General features: G+C 49.1%; 1 non-coding gene across 1 annotated transcript; it reads left to right on the forward strand.

Annotated features, from left to right (window-relative positions):
- The first annotated feature begins 3,001 nt into the window (after window positions 1–3,001).
- On the forward strand, window positions 3,002–3,191 carry LOC126519753 (U2 spliceosomal RNA). The gene has a single exon (XR_007596658.1). It is a non-coding gene; the product is annotated as a U2 spliceosomal RNA (small nuclear RNA).
- The last annotated feature ends 4,309 nt before the right edge of the window (window positions 3,192–7,500 follow it).

Raw genomic sequence — 7,500 nt, forward strand, 5'->3', positions numbered from 1 at the left:
TCGTTTCGGACTTTGTCTCTCCGCGTGCTCGCGGCAACGCCGCGGCCAACGACGACTTCTGCGCGGTTCTTTGCCGGTTCCCGGCGTGCTATAGTGCAGCCCTCTGCAGTGTGACACCGGCTCCGTCGTGGCCGTGCGGCGGCTTGTACGCAAAAGTTGCGTCAAAGGCGTCGCGCTCGCACCGCCCCGGCACACGTTGTTTCGGAGTTTGTCTCTTCGAGCGCTCGCAGCGATGTCGAGGCGATCGCTTGCGTCTGCACGGTTTCCGGTGTGCTACAATGCAGCTGTCTGCCGCACGACACCTCTTGGTTCCCGAGGCCAGCACGGCAATTTACTGAAGCGAGCGCATTGCGCCCAGGCGGCAGCGGATTTTGTGCTTTCGGGAGTGCTCTTGCTGTAAAATTTGAACGGCTGCAGCTGCGCGAAGCAAGTGTACTTATTTTCTCTATCTGCCTTTGAGGCGACTGTAATTTTACTTTAAATGCAACTGGAGGCGGGAGCAACCTGATGAGAGTAGGTGGACTTCGGTACATGTTGTAATTTAGCAATTGCTTTCAAGCTTTGAGGACATACACCTTCGCGCCATCTGCTTTCCCCGTCTCTTTGGCACTTTATAGTGTGTGCTGCATGCTCTGCATTCCAAAGAAACACGCCTGTGTCTCTCCCTCTCTCACGTTCTGCTTCTTTTTGTAGCTGCTGTTGTAGAAGATGCTATGTTCTTTACTCGCTGTAACATAGAGTGCTGGCACAAGCCAACAACCTTTGCGTGTTTTTTCTCTTCCCAAGACGTTTCTGCCATTATTCACTGGCTCTCGTTCTTAGTTTGCAATGGAGCGTTAGCTCGCGCCATCTACCTTTCTTTCTCTATGGCAAAGTCTGCAGGTTTTCCTAATTCCGTACACAGATGGCGCCAATGCGTTTTCGCGCCAGTTTCGAACGACCTCGCTGTACTCGTGTTTCTCATTGGAGTGTTTCAAAGGGGTTTGCGAAAGGGGGTGGTTCTTGTGCAAGGCTGAGCTTTCCAGCTGCGTTTAAGCTATGCTAGCATGTGTGCGTATATATATATATATATATATATATATATATATATATATATATAGATATATATTTATATATAAATACACAAACACACACACGCACACACAGATGCATATATACATACACACACACGGTAATGGTAAGATGATGACGTAGCACTATTTTTTTTTTTTTTTTTTTACAATGCCTGTGTTTCAGATAGCGATCTTTCTCCCCTCTATGTTTCCGGTTGGAAGGAGTGTGCAGCGTTTTCTATATTTATTTTTTTCATTCACTTCTATGTTGCTCGTCTTCGTACATGGGGCATGCTACCTAATTGTACCGGTCGATTCGACACGTTGCGATCCGTCCCGGCCTGTGCCGTATCAAAATTTTCAGTGGGCGTTGCGGTAAATAAAAAGAAATGAAGGAAATGCGCGCAGTGTATTACAATTGCGCGCGGGCTTGAAACGAAGCCCTCAAAGAAGGTCACCTTGAGCGGTCGCATACAGACGGAAGTAAGCATTCCCCTTGCGCGTGTTTTCCGCTCGCCCGTTGCGTTTTCTACGAGGTTGCCTTCGTTGGTTTCGCGTTGCAAGCAAGCTTGCACTGGGGTCTCGTTTCTACGCGACAGTGTTTCGTTAACAGCGAAAGACTGAGGCGTTGCGAGTTCATCCGTGAGATGGGGAGCGTTGAGTCTCTAGACAGGCTGAATTTTATAATATTGCGCACGCTGTTGCTCAGGGGACCGATGTCGGCAGGGCGCCCACAAGGCAGTAGTACAATGAAGTGAAGTGAAGGACATCGCTTCTCGGCCTTTTGGCTAAGATCAAAGTGTAGTATCATAATAATCAAAGTGTAACTAGCATAATAAAAAAGTGACGACCCGCGAACACCGAGGACATGGAGGCCTACCTCTCAGGCGAGACGGAGGGCGACTTCCGACAAACGTCCACACAGGTCCAGTCTGTGTGGACGGAGGCCCGGAAAGCCTCCCGTCGCCTCTCCGTCGCCTGGGAGCTCTTGGAGCATGGGGCCCGCATTAACTGCGGAGAGGCCTCTGTGTCAGCGAGGAACCGCCACAAGCTGGTGAAGACCATCCGGGCGCTCCTCTCCACCGAAAGGGACAGAGCTCTGCATGACAAACCGAACCAGGGCAAGGCGATGGTGTGTGTAGCGGCCGACCCGGCAAATTCCCACTTCATGAGGTCCGGCCGCTACACCCGCTTCACCGACTGGCGTTTCGTGCATCGAGCCCGGCTAAACCTCCTCCCCCTCAATGCCACAAGACTCTGGGCACCCGCAGCCGATAAAAGATGCAGGCGCTGCGGGTATGGGGAGGAGACACTGCCGCATGTACTATGCCACTGCATGCGGCAGAGCCGGGCCATGACGGAGCGTCACAACACCATCGTCGCCAGAATAAAAAAGGCTGCCTTGGGGAGGTTTACTGTCATCGCAGAGAACCAGGTCGTGGGCACCACATCACTCAAGCCCGACCTGGTACTGGCCCGTGGAGAGGAGGCACTGATCCTGGACGTCTGCTGCCCTTTCGAGAACAGGCTGCAGGCGTTCCAGGACGCCCGGAAGGCTAAGGAGGAGAAGTACGCCCCTGTACAGCGTCATCTCCTCCGGCGGTTCCAACGCGTGACGGTGGACGCGGTCGTCGTCGGCTGCCTTGGCACCTGGGATCAGGGGAACGATCGTGTGATGCGCAGGCTGTGCAGTAGGCAATACCTACGGACACTCAAACGCCTGTGCATCAGCGACACGATCAGCGCCTCTACAAAGATTTTTAGAGCCCACATAGGCACCTTTTAAATGATCTTACTGTTTTTTAGAGAAGCGCTTTATGCAACTTTTATACACATTTACAGTTTTAGCCTTTTATTACTAACACCACTAACTAACCGTTTTTTAGTCATTTGTTTGCGTTTTTAAATTATACACGTTTTATCCGTTTTTTCCTTGGTTTTTGTAACACATATTTTTGATGTACTGTAACTAGCATAATAAAAAAGTCTGTTCTTATCAGCTTAATATCTGATACGGGTTCTATATGGACCCACGATAATAAACCTATTTTTGGAAGTTGGCGGAGTGCTTGAAGCCTGCTTCACCTCTGCCGCAGGTCGGCCCGGTATTGCACTACCTCCGGGATCGGTCCCCGCTCACTTAGGTGAGACTTCATTCAATCAAAATGAAGAGCACAAGCTCGAAGCGAGCACTGACTTGACACGCACCATTCCTATACTATACGCAACGATGCCGGTTCGCGGACCACGAGAGTAATTAAACTGTCGCTCCATCTGTGTGTAGCGTCGCACTTGCTGCGTCGCAAATGGGACAGCCGCTCCAGCAAATTTCTAGTTATGGGCTTCGAGAAAAATAAATGAAAGCAAAAGAAAGAACCAGAATTCCTATTTATCTGATGTCTCTGAACGATTGTCTCCTGTAAAGAGCCACTTGGGGGGATGGGGGTAGGATTAGCCGTGGGGTTTGCGATCAATATGAATCCCACTCAAAGCCAACACTGCATTTTGGAGTTCACTATCGCTTGGATCCGTAAACCACCGCGCCCACGCAAGCTCGCCCTGCCGAAATCCGCTGCCCAAGTGGAAAAAAGATTCCCTATGAAAGAAAAATAGAGTGCCCGATTTCTGGCAACTACTGCGCAGCCTTTGTGTGCACATTTTCGCAGCAGTGTGACCGAGCGTCTCGAAAACAAACTTGTCGTATGCCCAAGTGTGGCGAAACATATTCAAGGGTTCAAAGGTGCCTCATCTTTCTAACCTGTATGCTACGAAGACCTGTTGCTACCTTTTCATCATCATCATCATCATCCTGGCTACGCCCACTGCAGGGCAAAGGCATCTCCCATGATCCTCCAAGTACCCCGGTCACGTGCTGATTGTCACCATGTAGTCCCTAATCTAATCTGCCCTCCTAACTTTCTGCCACCCCCTGCTACGCTTCCCTCCTCTTGGAATTCAGTCTGTAACCCTTTATGACCATCGGTTATCTTCCCCCCACATTGCATGCCCTGCGCATGCCCATTTGTTTTTCTTGGTTTAAACTTTGGTGTCATTAACTAGCGTTTGTTCTCACACCCCCCAATCCGCTCTATTCCGATCCCCCCGTGACGCTACAGAGCCCGTTGCGTCGCCCTCAGTTACCCTTCGGTAATCCTTAATGCTTTTTGTTGGGCCACTCGTGGCATCTTTCTCGTTTATTCAAGTCAAATTTTTTTCGGTTTTGGGGGAAAACTCAATGAGCTAGGCGCGATTGTGTCCCCGGCGCCGCTCTCAACAAGATGGCGGCGCCCAGGCTTTTTGCCTGCAGGTTCGGCCTAACGCAGAACACGCCTGCAGCGCAGTGAAGCCGCGTTGAAGGGGCAAAGAGTACTGCAGTGAAGCGCTTGCTCGGGCGAAAAACGCAAATAGCCGAACATACAACCAAATCGCCAAATAGGAATTTCTATTATTGGAAATTCGAGTTCAGTTCGCGCATTGCGTTCGCCTAAGGTAAAGAACACAAATGCGAGTGCCACAGCAGTCAAGTCAAAGCTTAGGATTGCGTAGCATTTTTTTTTTCTTGCCTTTTACTCCTGGCCTGCGTGGCCCTAGCGCGCATGCACACGAAAGTAATGAAATAGTGAAAACACGACATAATGCGGTGCGGCTGTATCATATCTATTTTGTGCGCTTTGTTCTTTGTGGACTACAGCGGTGTGCGTCATGAGAAAGTTTCGGTGCCCTTCTACTGTGACCAGTGAAGCTATATTTAAAACCACATTGATTTGTACGGTTATTGCTACAAACTGCGTGTGGGTGTTTTTCTTTTTCGCTGCCAACGATGGGTTATCGCAACCGCGATCGGTTCTGCTGCTACGCTAGACGCGTGCTTGGCTCTATACGCGACCCGCGACGCGTGGTCGGCACATTCAAGCAGTCAATTGCAAACCGTTCCAAGAAGAAGGATGTACTCCACTTGCCACCTAGTTCGACGATTGTACTTTCTGACCCTCGAGGATGCGCCGCCATCCCACGTTTTTTGTAATACGATAAGATTCAGAGCGACCGCGACCACTTGTCTTTGTCAATATCTCGGACACCCCCCTTTTTTTTTAATCCAGATACTCAGATGCGCCCGTGTTCACGCGCACTTGCTCTCTCCGATAAGCAGGGAAGCTCGGTTGGGGTGGTGTCGGGCCTTGCGCATGCGCTGCTGAGCTCGTCGCTTCGCCGGCCGGTCGACGCTGGCGCGGTACTGGTAATGAACTTCGACGTGCATGGTGAAACGTCACTTTGTATTGCCACTGTAGATTAGCAATGCATTGTGTTTGCGAGCGATTGGATAAATGAGAAAGCGTGCACTGTCTACAGTTCATGCCCCTCTAGAGTAGTGGAAATGTTGCTCCAAGTGTTAGGTTTGTAATTTGCACCTACGAACATGAACTAAACAAAGAAAATGGTCGGCAGCCGCCTTCGCTTCATAAAATTCCCGTACGAAGAAATTTCCGTGCGCAAATGAGAGAGCAAAAGAGAGAAACCATGTAAAGAAGAATGACTGCCTTTTAGGTGATCTCGCGCATGAAACCAGGCGATAGATTAATTTTAGCCGTTCATTTTGATTTGCCGAATGTAAACCGGAACACTTTCTCCACGCGGTCTTCAAATTTGAATGGCAATCAATCACATCCTTTCTTTTTTTTTCTGTTTGTTCTATCTGGAACCGAAAGAATTCAGAACGCCATTTCAATCTTAGATTCCATTCGATATCGTGACTGGTATGCTGAAATATCACGCCTTGCGTTACGTCCCCCCTGGTATATCTGGTGTTAACCTTCTCGATCACGGCATTAAAAAATCGCCAGTTCCCGAACTTTAATCGCGCCGAAGATGAACCGATATGCTGGATTCTTATTGTCATGATTTTATAGAAAGCGCTGGTTCTATGGCTAGCTTTGAGGAAAAGAAAAACATCCTTCAGGAATGTATAACTCTAAACAACTAAAAATATCTGCCGGCAATTCGTGCTACAACGAGAGTACTGAGAATACTGGAAAAGATGAAATCCAATCATGCTGCAAGGAGCCGACAAATGCAATTGAACCAACGAACTGAACTGAAATTATTTCATCAAGACATGCCCCGAAAAACGTGGCCACTTTCAATGAGAATTTCAAATCTGATTTCTTTCTTTCTTTCTTTTTTTTTTTTTTTTACGACGGATAATAATTATCTTTCCAATGGCAGATGTGAAAATTTCAGAGCACGGCATTTCCGAAATCCCAAGGCCCCGGACGCATTCTCTCTTCTTTAAGTATTTTGGTGGTGGCGTATTGGTGCACACGGAGGAAAATTTCGCGCATGTAATTTATAAACTTGTAGTTGATTTTCTTGAAGAACACAAAGTGCTGACAAACGACCAACCAGGACACAATTAAATTGGTATTACGCACGGTTTCGAAGCCGCGGTAACAAAAGGGTAACAAACGGACGTTCATTTCGTGGTGTGGATTTCACGTCTCTCACAATAAAAAAAATAATAATAAAAACTGCTGCATAAAATAGGTTTTCCCAAACTGGATGGTTTCCATCAGCTTTTGAACAGCCCTTCCTTAAATTGAGTTGGCGTTGATTGAGCAGGAGCGGGCCTCTGTTGTTTTGGATTTTTGTAAATGGCATCATTACTGGACAGTCCGTTCACTTGAGGATCAAGGGAGAAACCCCCCCCCCCCCCAAAAAAAATAAAAAAATATCATACCGTGGTGAGAGACGTGGCAGATAAGTACAATTATCGGGAGAAAAAAAAAAAGGAAAACCGCCTCGTAGTCAGAAGCCGCTCCTCTCACGTGTGAAGCTTCAAACAAATTGTTTTTCTTGAGACGCTCTATAAATTTATACACAGCTCCTTAAATGCAGCACCCGTACACAAAGCCAAACGTTCCAAGCTGGAAAGAAAGCATGAAATTCGCGGTGCCCGTTTCCTGTGAAACAACGGGCAACTTTACGCAAAGTCCGCAACCACGTCAGCCGGGGCGGCCACACCCCGCCCGCGCTTAAGCCACATATGGCGACTGAAAATGCTCGCCGCTCACGCTGCGCGCGGCAAAGTCCGCAACCACGTCAGCCGGGGCGGCCACGGAGAGCGCCGAACGCCCGCGCTGAAGCCTGAAAATACTTGGCGCTTACGCCAGGTAGCGAGAAAAAATGCTCGGCGCTTAAGCCACGCGGGGACTAAAACTGAAGCCACGGGATTGTTGCTGAAATCGTATGCAGTCCGGTGGAAGTCTGTCGGCGCCTGCGCGCGGCAAAGTCCGCAACCACGTCAGCCGGGGCGGCCACGGAGAGCGCCGAACGCCCGCGCTTAAGCCTGAAAATGCTCGGCGCTTAAGCCAGGTAGCGTGAAAAAATGCTCGGCGCTTAAGCCAGGTAGCGCGTAAAAATGCGCGGCGCTTAAGCCACGCGATGACTTAAA

Source organism: Dermacentor andersoni, chromosome 10, assembly GCF_023375885.2.
Source record: "Dermacentor andersoni chromosome 10, qqDerAnde1_hic_scaffold, whole genome shotgun sequence".
NCBI classification, from domain to species: domain Eukaryota; kingdom Metazoa; phylum Arthropoda; class Arachnida; order Ixodida; family Ixodidae; genus Dermacentor; species Dermacentor andersoni.